Here is a 14,199-nt window from a genome sequence, read left to right as displayed (position 1 = left end):
AGCCCATGAACAACATGGATTTAGACTATTTTTTTTTTATTGGATTACTGCCCTTGTGTTTATTTTGAGTTAGTTCAAAAGTTCTTACGTGATTTTTTCCCCCTTTATTTTAATTTTTTAAAACTGTGTGGACTGAATTTTTTTCCTTCCAGGGAGCAAGATACAAATTATCTGGATCTGAAACTCGCAGCCTAAATTACACTTTGTGCTAGTAACACAGATGTGTTCTGGTAGTAGTAATAGCACAGGAGTAGTAACAGTAGTTTGATATAATACTACAGATCCATGTTTGGAAATGCAGTTGATTTGCCTGTTGCAAGGAGGGGACTGGACATCAGTTTTCCAGGGTCATCTGATTCCTCATTATTAGTTCTTATGTGGCAAATTAAAATGCATTTTCAGATAATTGTTGAGATCCTTTAGTGATTATTGTATTGTTTATAAAATAAATCAGTAGATGGTGTTTGTTTTCCCAATTGATGGGATCCCAAGATTAACAAGTATTATTTGGGAAGGTGAGAATTGGGTGAACAGTCTTGCTGTTTCTTTCTGTTTCGGGATACCTGCTTCTTTGATGGATGGTCTCTAGGACTTCAGAGGGAAAGGCTGAGGACAGACCTTGGGAAGGATCTGAGCCAATCAATGACTTACATTCACTCAGTTGCCACCTAATAGGTGGTCCTCCGTTAGAAAATTGGTGGCTTTCTGCCAGTGTCTGGCCCTCTCTTTGGGGAAGTATGGATTACTAGAGTGCAGGCGACAGAGATGGCCTGGGATGGACAGCTTAGTCATCATGAAAGAATGTGTAAGGCATCGGGTGGCCCCTGAATTCTGTCTGACACATTTGTTTTCCCAGAAATAGAATTGCACTGGAGAGCTGGGGCCCAGTTATTAGAAATATAGGGGCAGAGTGCTTGTACTTGTTGCAGTCTCGTGGCTTCTCATAATCTTTTCTCTGCTAATCCTTCCTCTTGCCTACATGTTGCAATTCTAGTGACTTTTTGCAGCACACAGTTCATTTTTCTTCAGCATCCCGCTCAGCACACTGGCTTCCTTTATGTCTTAATGGGCATCCATCTTTCGTTTTCATGTCATTAATTCTCACTCCTGGCCCCCACCTTCCCTGTATGCTTATTGAATAGGTGCTTTAAAAAAAAAAAAAACTTTACCCTAGACTGTTATGATCATCTTATCCATAGCAACAAATAAAAGTACACAGGTCTTGATTGAATGCCAAGGCTGCAGTTCAATCTAGGAAGGTTTGTCTGCTATTCATAAACTGCTTAAGATGTTTTCTTGTAGTTTGTGACATAAGCAGAACGCTTTGATTTGGTTTCTTTCTACAGCTCCATTTTCAGTCCGGCAGCACACATTACTCTGCGTACAAAACGATTGAACACCAGATTGCAGTTCAGGTAGGAAACGCAAGAGATTCTGAAGCTTGAATTGTCTATATGTAGGTCTCTTGTGTGTTTTATTTTCTGCCCCTTACCCCAACTGAGATGATGATGATGGTGATGGTGGTGGTGATGATGGTGATGGTGGTGGTGATGATGGTGATGGTAGTGGTGATGATGGTGATGGTGGTGGTGATGGTGGTGGTGGTGGTGGTGGTGGTGGTGGTGGTTGAATCACTGGGGGAGAAGGGGAGCAAAGGAGAGAGAAGCAGGAGAAATGCTGCTGAAATGATGTAGAGATATGGAAAGAAAGAGAAGCCTGTGCTTATTGTAAAGAGTTTCTTGATCGGGTATAATGGGCACACAGACCCCAGCTTCACTATTTTTCTTTGCTTAGGGAGGGATCTTGAATTGGGAGTAAGGGTGGCACAATGTGAATGGGAAGGCTTAAGGGGAGAGGTGGGAGAGGAGGCCATGCGACAGCCAGAGGGTTGTTTCTGGTGGATCAAAATCTTGTGTTAAGTGGTGCTAAGAATATCTCTTCGGACCTGATCATCCTGAAATGTTGGTTTCTCTTGGACCTGTCGATGTACGACACTAAATGTGCTGGAAGGGAAAGGCGACAGATCCCAGCTTCTGATGAGTGTCCTGTTTCCTGCTCACGTAGTACTTCCATTCTCTTAAATCCAAAGGCTAAACAAATCATGGACTAATATAGACTCGGAGCTGAACTGATGCCAGCAGAATGCAGTAGAGGAGGGAGAGCAGACTAACACGATTTTCGTCTGTCTGCCTGGCCTTGCTGGGATGGATGTACCTCATGGTGTAACTGATGGTACCAAAACTTCTTGAGTGTTCTGCCTTAACCCTTCGAAGGGATTCTCTTGAAACCTTTTGCTGTAGCATTAAAGTCTAGCTGGAGAGCCTTCTTTTCCTGTGAGTTGATGTTGATTTGTTAGATCATGTGCATTATTCCATGACTTCTTTTCTGGTGAAGAGCCCTTGCAGATAACTTGTCTGTGTTTGTGTGTGTATGTGTGTGTGTGTGTGTGTGTGTGTGTGTGTGTGTGGTCTTAGGTAGCTGCAGCCACAATGCATCTTTGTAGCTCTGTCATCTCAGATCTGCATCTTCCTTGATAAGACTTCCAGATAGCTGTTTGCCCCAGGTAAACGGAATTATCCCGCCAGTGAAAAGCATGAGTCAGCAGACATTTTTATTTGGTGCATTCCTAGTGTTTCTGTACTCATTTTCAGGCCACAGCAACTTATTTTAAAAATATGTGAGGCTGGGTGAGGTAGCTCATACCTGTAATCCCAGCACTTTGGGAGGCTGAGGTGGGCGGATCACTTGAGGTCAGGAGTTTGAGACCAGCCTGGCCAACATTGCAAAACCCCGTCTCTACTAAAAATATAAAAGTGGCCGGGCGTGGTGGCTCAAGCCTGTAATCCCAGCACTTTGGGAGGCCGAGACGGGTGGATCATGAGGTCAGGAGATCGAGACCATCCTGGCTAACACGGTGAAACCCCGTCTCTACTAAAATACGAAAACTAGCCGGGCGAGGTGGCCGGCGCCTGTAGTCCCAGCTACTCGGGAGGCTGAGGCAGGAGAATGGCGTAAACCTGGGAGGCGGAGCTTGCAGTGAGCTGAGATCCGGCCACTGCACTCCAGCATGGGCGACAGAGCGAGACCTCCGTATCAAAAAAAAAAAAAATATATAGTAATATATATATATATAGGTACCAAAAATATATATATAAAAAATATATATTAATTTATGTATATAATATATAATATATATATATATATAGCCTAGGATACTATATAATATAGCTATATAAAAGTTACTCCAGGTGTGGCTGGTGCGCGCCCTTCAATCCCAGCTAATTAGGAGGCTGAGGCCAGGAGAATCCACTTGACCCGGGAAGGTGAGGTTGCAGTGAGCGAGATCATTGCCATTGCACTCCAGGCTTGGGTGACAAGAGTGACACTCTGTCTAAAATATATATAATACTATATATTATAGCTATATATCATATTATTTTTTTCCTTTTCTTTGATAAAAAAAAAAAAAAAAAACAAAAAAAAAAAAAAAAAAAAAAAAAAAAAAAAAAAAAAAAAAAAAAAAAAAAATTTCTGCCATTGTGCTGCCGACGCCATTGTGCTGCCGACCTTCTTGTGTGCGTCTTTTGGGGGAAAGTGTGACTCTTGATTTTACCCTTCTGAACCCCTAACTGTTTCTAAGACTGACCTGTCTTTAACTTGAGGCTGCAATTGTTCTTTTTGGCATGCTGCCGATTGGTCCCTCCTTCTTCCTTTTGATGGACAGCATAGTAAGTCTTGCTCCCAGAAAGTGCTTTAGATGCAGGACTTGGTTAGAGAACAAGCCCAAACCCTAACTCTTGGTGCCTGGGTGGATGTACAACTCTTGGTGAACGGGTGGATATACCATGTCCGGAGGCCTCCTACATCTCGGGGAGTGCTGGAAAATCTTGTTGCCTGGGGTGTGGGAATTGTTGAAGTTGAATAGGATAGTGATCCTTATCTTGGTGTGGAAAAGCTGGCTGGGGCCATGTCACTGGGAGACTAGCCCAGACCAGACCAGCTGTTGTATCTTTACACCCGTTGCTGAAGTGCCCCTTGTTAGGCTGAGCAGTTCGTCTTTCTCCAAACCACCTGGCACGGTGCAGGCCATGTGAAGCTCTTTCTCAGGAGGAAGATGGAGTAAATTACAGAGCTCATTGTTTTGGAGGACTGAAACCATTACTATTCCTCCATGAACAGGTAGTATTGTTCTACTCTGCTTCTATTTGCTAAGGCTTGATGCCCATGTGGGCAAACAGAGAGACATTTTATTAGAGACCCAGAATCATGCTTTTGCAGCGTTCATTCTCCCTCAGTCTCTGCTAGACCCGCACAAGGCCAAGCTAAATGGCATCTAGCTGTAATTTTAGTTTGATCATCAAAGGATAAATGGCAAAAAACAAAACCAAAGAAGCAAAGGGAAAAGAAGGGGAAAGCTTAGACAAAATGAAATTGTTCCCAAAGTACATTGGGGTGCTCATAATCTTTTTGCCCTGGTACAGCATAGAGCGGACATGTTCCCTTCGCTGCATTCTCCAACTTAGGGCTAAATGCAACATGATTGTCGGGGCAGAGTTATTGTCCCTGGAAACTTAAAACTGTTTAACCTTAATAAACACTAGATTTCAATAGGAGCTGAGCTTGTTGCTCTCCTAAGCTACATCCTAAAATAACCCAGAGTACTATGACCCTGTGCATCACAGGAGACTCATACTCTTTTCCCTTCCCAATCGCTCCTGTAATCTCAGGACTCAGCCAAGCTCACCGTTTATATGAATGGCCTTGAGTGATTCTATAGAAACGTCACATTCTTATAAAAGGTTTGGACACAATAGCAGTTGCTATGTTTAGATCTTTCCTACTTTTGACAGCCTCCTAGCTCTTCTTGGTTTTGAAAAGACAAGAGCAACTCAGATGGCCACATTCTCCCAAAGTGGATAACACAAATAAAACTAGAATGAAAATTAAAAGATTTTTTTTTTTGAGACGGAGTTTCGCTCTCTGTTGCCCAGGCTGGCGTACAATGGCGTGACCTCGGCTCACTGCAACCTCTGCCTCCCGGGTTCAAGTGATTCTTCTGCCTCAGCCTCCCGAGTAGCTGGGATTACAGGCATGCGCCACCACGCCCGGCTATTTTTGTGTTTTTAGTGGAGACAGGGTTTCTCCATGTTGGTCAGGCTGGTCTCGAACTCCCGACCTCAGGTGATCCACCCACCGTGGCCTCCCAACGTGTTGAGATTGCAGGTGTGAGCCACTGCGCCCAGCCGAAAATTAAAAGATCTTTTAGAAAAGACATTGTTTTAAAATTCTATTGACTTTTAAAATGTTTTATTGAAGTGTAATTTACATATAACACACAGAACTTTAGTAGAGAGGTGGATGAAGTTTTCCATATGTGAACGCCCGTGAAACCATCACTCAGATCAATATATAGAATGAGGTTGGGACACCTTTATTGTCAAGGGCCAGATAGTAAATATTTTGGGCTTTTTGAGCCGCTCAGTCTCCGTTGCAACTACTTTTGACCCTTGAACGACACAGCGTGAGTTTGAACCACATGGGTCCACTTAGATATGGATTTTCTTCTGCCTCTGAGACAGCAAGACCAACCCCTTCTCTTCCTCCTCTTCCTCCTCAGCCAGCCCATCCCAAAGATGGCAAGGATGAAGACCTTTATTATAATCCACTCCCACTTAATGAATAGTAAATATGTTTTCCATATGATTTTCTTAATAACATTTTCTTTAGCTTACTTTATTGTAAGAATACAGCATATAATATATACATAAATTATATATTAATTGACTGTTTATGTTATCGGCCAGGCTTCCAGTCAACAGTAGGCTATTAGTTAAGTTTTTGAGGAGTCAAAAGGTATATTCAGGTTTTCTTTTTCATTTTTTTCCGAAACGGAGTCTCGCTCTGTCGCCCAGGCTGGAGTGCAGTGGCGTGATCTCGGCTCACTGCAACCTCCGCCTCCCAGGCTCAAGCAATTCTCCTGTCTCAGCCTCGCTAGTAGCTGGGACTACTGGTGCCTGCCACCACGCCCGACTCATTTTTTGTATTTTTAGTAGAGATGGGGTTTCACCGTGTTAGCCAGGATGGTTTCAATCTCCTGACCTCGTGATGCACCTGCCTTGGCCTCCCAAAGTGTTGGGATTACAGGCGTGAGCCACTGAGCCTGACCTATACTCGACTTTTCAACTGTGCAGGGGTTCGGTGTCCCTGGCCTGGGTGTTCAGGGGTCAGCTGTACTCAGCGCTTCTATTGTGGGTTGAAAGCAATGATAAACCCAAAGGAATATATGTTGTGTCTCAATAAAGCTTTATTTAGAAAAAACAGGCAGTGGCTGGATTTGGCCTCAGAGGCTAACTTCTGATAAAGAGCTCCCCAGAAGTCTCCCTTGTTTCCCCCTTTTTCCAGTTATTTGGCTTCTTCCTCTCTCCCCTGCCCCCACTGAAAAGTCTGTTAGTTTCATTTATCACTGTGGATTAGTTTTGCCTGTTTTTTGGCTTCATGTAAATGGAATCTTACAGAATATACTTATTCATGTCTGGCCACACTCAGTGTATGTCTGTGAGTTTCATCCATGTTCTCTTGGGTAGCGATGGTTTGCTCTTTTTCATGGCCAAGTAGTATTCCACCGATGAATGTGCTTCAGTGCATGCATCCTTCCTATGTTGTTGGATATTTCCATTGCTTCCAGTTTTTTTTTGCTATTATGAATAAAGTTCTAGTAACATTTTCACACACATCTTTTGGGGAAACATATTTCCATTTCTGTTCATATACCAAGAGTAGACTTGGAGGGGCATGGGGTAATGTGTGTTTAGCCTTGCACTGACCTTCTGAGAGAGACTTGAGTGCTGGATGTGAGTATTGTCATTGCAACAGGAGTAGTAGTTGTTAGGTATGTGAGTGATACATGTAGGGTGAGCAGTACATTTATCTGGGTGTGATCAGAGGCCAATTGCCCAAGCTCCGGTGCAGGCCCCTTCATGCAGTGATTTGGCCTTTGGCCCTAGCTCCTAGGAACTCCTCCCACTGTCTCCATTAACCTGGGAGGACTAGCAGGCTGAATTCCAGAGGTGGACCCACATTGCAGATGTGTATAAACAGAGCTGCCTCCCAGGAATGCCCTGCAGGTGATTGTAGATAATGGTTAGGCATCTCTATTGCCTTCATGAAGAAAGCTCTTCCAACACTCCTATTCTCAGCATTATTCCAACCCCATGAACACTGTTGTGATGAAGATCAAGACCCACAGAAGATGTTTCCCTTGGTTTTCGGAAGGGCTACTTCTGAGCCAATTAAGCCTTTGTTTTAAGAGCGTTTTGGCCAAAGGTTGATGTTTTAACACCAAGTCAGATGTGATTTAGGAAAAACCTCCACATGCAGCAAAAACAAACTGTGTAGACCTTTCTTGGTTGTTACTCTTTTTAGATGTGAAGTGGTTTGTGTGTGTGTGTGTGCACGCGTGTGTGCGTCCACACAAAGACAACTCGGAGAGGATCCAGAAGAAATGGACCATTTTATTTGTTTACACAGCTGAGGAGTGGAGACTGTGCAGTGGGGGTTACTTTCCCTCTTGTTCTTATGCTTGCAAGTTCTCATCTGAGCTTTACCAAAGCATAACCTTCTGCTTGGTCTTAGAACTCCTCCACCATGATTCATTAAGGCTACCAGGACCCTCCTCCAGGGCCTGGGTGCTTTGTGGAGCCAAGGAGAGAAGAATACTAACTGGAGAGTGTTCTTACCCCATGTTGGCCACTTATTCCTGAATGTGAACTGGATGTTCAGTCTTAGAGTGTCTTAACATTGTTAAGATTCCTGGGGTGCGTTGACACAGAGTCTATATCTGTGTCTGAGCAGACCCCTCATGCTGTGATGAGCATGGCCAGAAATTAGTACCACCGGACTGGCCCAGCATTGGGGAATGAGGTGGCGTGTTTGCAGGGCGCTTGACTTTTCTCTCACTTCAGGTTTTTGATGAGGGTCTCTTGTGTTCTGGGCCTGTCCTCTCACCCATCACAGGTTCCCTGGCCTTCCCGTTTTCATGAGGATTTGCTGTCTTGGCTGAGCAGCTGATCCAGGCTAAGTGAAGAACTCCTGGAAACAGGTTCAGCCCTTGGTGTAGTCACTTCCTCACATTTCCTTTAGAGCTGTAGCAGACTCAGGCTGTGACATTTCATGTCCATTTTCCACAAAGGAATGAAGAATTAGAGAGAGAGAGAGAGAGATCATTTCACTACAGTAGTTTGATAGAACCTGTGGATGCTGCCAGGTCACTTGCTCAGGAGGTTCATTGACTTGCTATGGTGATGAATTTTAGCCTAGTTAGCTAATTTAAGTCCATACCTCAGAAGAATGTTCATTCTTGAAAAATATTTGCATCTAATGTGTGCCAGGCCACTGGAGAATTCATCAATGAGCAAAACAGACAAAAATCCCTTGCTCTCACCAACCTTAAATTCTAGTGATATTTTAAATACTGACTTATACACACCCCGTTTCCAGACTGAGTTAGGTTTCCAGTGCAGTCCAGGAGTTAGATTTTCTTTTTCCTTTATTTTTTGAGACAGAGCCTTGCATTCTGTTGTCTAGGCTGGAGTGCAGTGGCACCATCTTGGTCCACTGCAAGCCGCCTCCCGGGTTTCAAGTGATTCTCGTGCCTCAGCCTTTTGAGTAGCTGGGATTACAGGCATGCACCACCACACCTGGCTAATTTTTGTATTTTTAGTAGAGATGGGGATTTCACCATGTTGACCAGGTTGGTCTTGAACTCCTGACCACAGGTGATTCTCCTGCCTTGGCCTCCCAAAGTGCTGGGATTACAGGTGTGAGCCACGACGTCTGGACAGGAGTTACTTTTTTTTTTTTTTGAGATGGAGTCTTGCTCTGTCACCCAGTCTGGAATGCAGTGGCGTGATCTTGGCTCACTGCAACCTCCATCTCCCGGGTTCAAGCAATTTTCCTGCCTCAGCCTCCTGAGTAGCTGGGACTACAGGTGCATGCCACCACACCCAGCTAATTTTTGTATTTTTAGTAGAGACGAGGTCTCACCATGTTGGCCAGGCTGGTCTCAACTGACCTCAGGTGATTCATCCACCTTGGCCTCCCAAAGTGCTGGGATTACAGGTATGAGCCACTGGGCCTGACCGTAATCTTTTTTTCTCTTTTTTTGAGACAGAGTCTCGCTCTGTCGCCCAGGCTGGAGTGCAGTGGCACGATCTCAGCTCACTGCAACCTCCGCCTCCTGAGTTCAAGTGATTCTCCTGCCTCAGCCTCCCACCAGCCGTCATTTTAAATCATGGTTGTGATTTTCAACCTACCGAAGTTTGAGAATTGCTGCCTTAAAGTCTTCTGAAACCAATCAATTGATCATTTATTGGCTGTCCCAGTCCTTTTCACTTGCCAAATAAAAAATGAGGGCTGGCTAAGTACTATATTGGGATAGCATTTTCTTATTTTGAATGAGAAATTGGACTGCCCTTATGTTCCTGTGAGTTTTTGAGGCCTTTATTTTCCCATTCTTATGTGAAGACAGCCAGATACTTTTGCAAAGCTTGAGAAAAAGCATTTGTTTGTGGAAGAGTAGCTTGGACAATAATGTGCTTAGACTTTGGGGTCAGAGGCAATAACAATAGTTAGTAATAATCGCTGCTTATGCTTATTGAATTCTCTTGAGGGGTCCAGTGTTAAGTGCTTTTTGTGAATTATTATTATTATTTTGAGACAGGGTCTCACTCTGTCACCCAGGCTGGAGTACTGTGGCGTGATTGTAGCTCACTGCAGCCTTGACCTCACCGGGCTGAGGTGATTCTCCCACCTCAGCCTCTTGAGTAGCTGGGACTACAGGTGTGCATCACCACACCTGGCTAAGTTTTGTATTTTTAGTGGAGATGGGGCTTCGCCATGTTGCCCAGGCTGGTCGCTAACTCCTGAGCTCAAGCTATCCACCTGCCTTGGCCTCCCAAAGTGCTAGGATTACAGGAGTGATCCACCGTGCCCAGCATATGTGAATTCTTTATTGATTCTTCATAACAACACAGAGGGAAATTCGAAAGGTGTAGTTACTGGTATTATCACCATTATCCTCATTTTGTAAATGAGGAAACACATACCTGAGATATTTTGCCCAAGGCCAATTAGGATTCAAACCCAGACAGTGTGATGAGAGAAAGACTGTCCTACATAGGCTTATGGTAACTATTGCCTGCTCAAAGTAATGCTCACAAGGGTCTAGGGGTTCCCATATAGCAGTGGCTACCAACCAGCCTTCTGGGCAACACACATAGGAATCACGTGGGACCTGCTAAAAAGTACAGAATCCTGGGTTCTATTCCTTGGAGATTCTCATTTAGGGACTGGGTCAGTGTTTCACAAGCTCGAGTATCACCTGGAGGGCACCCGGAGAGCAGACTGGGAATCCACCCCCAGGGTTTCAGGTTCTGTAAGCTTGGAACGGGTCCTGACATTTGCAAGCTTTTAATTAATGCTGTGTTCATTCTCTGGGGATAGCTCTTGGAGAACCACCGGACTAGGGCAAGGGTTCCTAGCTTGGACTGTTAGGTTACACTCACTCAGGAAGCATTTCGAACAATATTCAGCCTAGGCCCTGCCCCAGATCAACTGAGTCAGCGTCTCTGGGGGTTGGGGCCTGTGCATCCCTGGGTTGCAAAAGCTTCCCAGCTTTTAGTGAGCAGGCTGGGTTGAGGCACACTGGTCTAGGGGATCCTGGAATCTGCCACCACTTCCCCACACCGGACGATTCTGAGGCACATAGTCACACTAGAGAACTACTGTTGTAGGCCTTTTTTATTGGTTTGTTTTTTTAGTTTTAATTTTAATTAATTAATTTATTTATTTTTGAGATGGAGTCTCACTCTGTTGCCCAGGCTGGAGTACAGTTGTGCCATCTCAGCTCACTGCAACCTCTGCCTCCTGGGTTCAAGCTGTTTGCTGCCTCAGCCTCCCAAGTATCTGAGATTACAGGTTCTTGCCACCACGCCCCGGCTAATTTTTGTATTTTTGGTTGTGACGGGGTTTCACCATGTTGGCCAGGCTGGTCTTGAACCCTTGCCTCAAATAATCTGCCTGCCTGGGCCTCCCAAAGTACTGGGATTACAGGCGGGGGCCACTGCACCCTGCCAATTTTTAATTTTTTTGTAGAGACGGGGTCTCGCCTTGTTGCCCAGGCTGATACAGTCCATTTTAATAGGCAAGGAAACAGGTGCATGGAGGCGAATGGGTTGGTCCCAGGTCTCCCCATTTGGTGGAGACAGGACAAGACAAAAATCCAGGAGTCCAGTGCAGCTTTCTTTCAACACGGATTTCTTTCTGTCTTTCCAGGAGAGGTTATCATCTTGTCTAAGCCAATAGCAATTGGATTACATTGGCCAGATAAAATAAAGCAGTCTAGTTTTACCGTTTTTACTTACATCATTTTAAAACTTATATCTGTTTTAATTATATCATTGTATTTGTACGAGTTGAGATATTTGTATCTGTTCATTCTCTACCATATTAGTGTACTTAGTTCGGAAGAGGGCTGGTGAGGATACCGAGAGAATGTCTGGTAGTCTTTAACTGGAACTACCAGAAAGAAAAAAAAAAACAACTGTCCTGTCAGCCATACGTGTGCCTCTTATGGGCCACGGCAGGTGGGCCTTGAGGTCTGACTTACTATGGCAGTCAGCTGCTGGTATTTTCTTTTCTTTTTTTGAGATGAGTCTCGCTCTCTTGCCCAGGCTGGAGTGCAGTGGCACGATCTTGGCTCACTGCAACCTCCGCCTCCCGGGTTCAAGCAATTATCTGCCTCACCCTCCTGAGTGCCTGGGATTACAGGTGCCCACCACCATGCCCGGCTAATTTTTTGGTATTTTTAGTAGAGACGGGGTTTCACCATCTTGACCAGGCTGGTCTTGAACTCCTGACCTTGTAATCCATCCACCTTGGCCTCCCAAAGTAGTGGGATTTCAGGCATGAGCCACCGCACCCGGCCGTCTGCTGGTATTTTCTTAGCATAACTTCCTTTTGTAAATTCTGCTTTATAATATTTATTTTATAAAGTCCCTGAAAATCATGGGATTGTTTAACTGAGCACAGAAATTTCTAAATGGGTTGTGACTGACATTAACAGGCTTATCAGGCTTAGTAGTTAATTTGTTTCTTGAGTTTGATTTGGTTGCATGGTATCAAATCCTGATCAAACAGATTAAGTGGTTGCTTCCTTTTTTTTTCTTTCTTTTTCGTTTTTTTACTGGTTTGCCTTGAAATTTTAGCATATGCTTCAATTAAACAGAAATGGCATTACTTATTCCTGGGGGTTCCACCAAAACCACTGGATGGATGGCAGTGTGTTTAATAGTTAATGAATAGTACATTGAAATGTAAAAATAAAGTTTAAAAGTGGGTACATGTACTATATTATGTCTATATTTATATGTTATAAAAAGAAACATTCGCATCAAACATATGTGGAGTCTTTGAAGCATCTTCACAAAATCCTAGTTTTTTAAGGGGTGCAGCTAGGGAAATACTCGGTTATACCACATTTCACCCAGGTTGAGGCTCGGTCTGGAAACTGGCATGTCTGTGTCTTTGGTTAGTAGTAGGGGCTGGATGAGATAGGATGACTTAATGTAGGACTTCTCAGCCTCAGCACTGTTGACATTTTGGGCTGGAGAATTCTTTGTTGCAGGGGACCATCTTGTGCATTGTAGGGTGATTACTTTTAAATTTTATGTATTTTATTTTATTTTATTTGAGACAGAGTCTCACTCTATTGCCTAGGCTGGAGTGCAGTGTCGTGATCTTGGATCACTGCAACCTCTGTCTCCTGGGTTCAAGGGATTCTCATACCTCAGCCTCCCCAGTAGCTGGGATTATAGGCATGCGCCACCATGCCTGGCTAATTTTTGTATTTTCAGTAGAGATGGGATTTCACCATTTGGCCAGGCTGTTCTCGAACTCCTGACCTCAAGTGATCTGCCCGTCTTGGCCTCCCAAAGTGCTGGGATTACAGGCGTGAGCCGCCATGCCCGGCCTGTAGGGTGTTTATTTAGCACCATTCATTGGCCTCTTCCCTCTCGATGCCACTGACCCCCAACAAAAATGTGAGAACTGAAAATCTCTCTAGACATTGCCACATGTCCCCTGGGGATCAAAATCTTCCCCTGGTTGAGAACCTCTGACTCAGTATAATAGTTTAAAGCATGCACCCTACCATTGATATTAAACTACATTACCTTTGCATTTTAAAGAAACAGGTGCAAGTGGAGGTGAATAGTTCCTGCTTCTGGAGTCAGGTATCTATCTGGGTTTGAGTCTCTGCTCTGCTAAGCTTCAGTTTCCTAAATCTATAAAATGGGGATAATGGCAGTACCTGTTTCTAGAGTTGGGAGATCAAACAAGATAAGATATATAATGATCTGGACAGTATGATGATACAAGGAAGTGTGCTTGATAAATGTAAGCTGCTATTTTTACCATTGAGGATTATGAAGTACTTGTTTGCACATTTAGAATATGCTTTATCCCAACATGCATTGTGTATTTTTTATTTCCTGTCAAGAATATCACACATGATGAATTTGATAACTTGGACTATCTTTGCTGGGTAACAAAGATTTATGACTCTTATTCCTGGTGGTTGCTGTTTGCATTTCTCTTGTGTCACTGAAAATTTTTTGCTGGGTTCTTGTTACATTTGACTAGAATGTAAGCACTTCTGAAGGGCTGAGATTGTGTCTTACTCAGAGATTGTGTTTTACTCATATTTGGTTCCCTGTAGCACCATGCACTAATTCCTGGGACATCGTAGGTGTACAACTAGGGGTGTGAATGTGTTTAAATATCTAATTGTGGGCAGAAAGGAAACAGTATTTAAGTGAGATTGGGGTAGGTGTATATTAGAGGTAGCAAAGTGTGCTTTTAAATTTTAAATAACAGCCCCTTTTATAATATGAAAGACTAAAATAATTTGTTTTGTGCTCAGCCAGGTAATTTGAGATGAGTGTTCAACCCCTCTGTCAACTTGGTGTTCTTTTCCACGTATCTTAGATTTTGATTTCAGCTCTCCATCAGTGCGTGAATTTGCCCTGCTGTCTTAGTGACTATGGCATCATCTAAACAGTGGTAACCATGGTTGGACTGGTTTCTGTTTCTATAATCATCTTATGATTTTCAGAATGCTTGGAGGTTAGTTGGTTTTTAAAA

General features: G+C 43.8%; 1 protein-coding gene across 13 annotated transcripts in view; it reads left to right on the top strand.

The window, feature by feature from the left end:
- The first annotated feature begins 988 nt into the window (after nucleotides 1–988).
- The window catches only part of TCF7L2 (transcription factor 7 like 2), a 208,272-nt gene continuing 195,061 nt past the window's right edge, over nucleotides 989–14,199 (top strand). For 2 of the 13 annotated variants that reach the window (XM_017892484.1, XM_017892482.1), the window contains exon 1: nucleotides 1,033–1,415. The gene's annotated coding sequence lies outside the window, so the exon portion shown is untranslated. Of the gene's footprint in view, nucleotides 1,416–14,199 lie in introns of all 13 variants that reach the window. The other 11 variants (XM_017892473.1, XM_017892475.1, XM_017892477.1 and 8 more) reach the window with 11 other exon arrangements.

Source organism: Rhinopithecus bieti, unplaced genomic scaffold (genome assembly GCF_001698545.2).
Source record: "Rhinopithecus bieti isolate Rb0 unplaced genomic scaffold, ASM169854v2 scaffold_21201, whole genome shotgun sequence".
Taxonomy (NCBI): Eukaryota; Metazoa; Chordata; class Mammalia; order Primates; family Cercopithecidae; genus Rhinopithecus; species Rhinopithecus bieti.
This window is presented reverse-complemented; position numbering and strand designations above follow the sequence as displayed.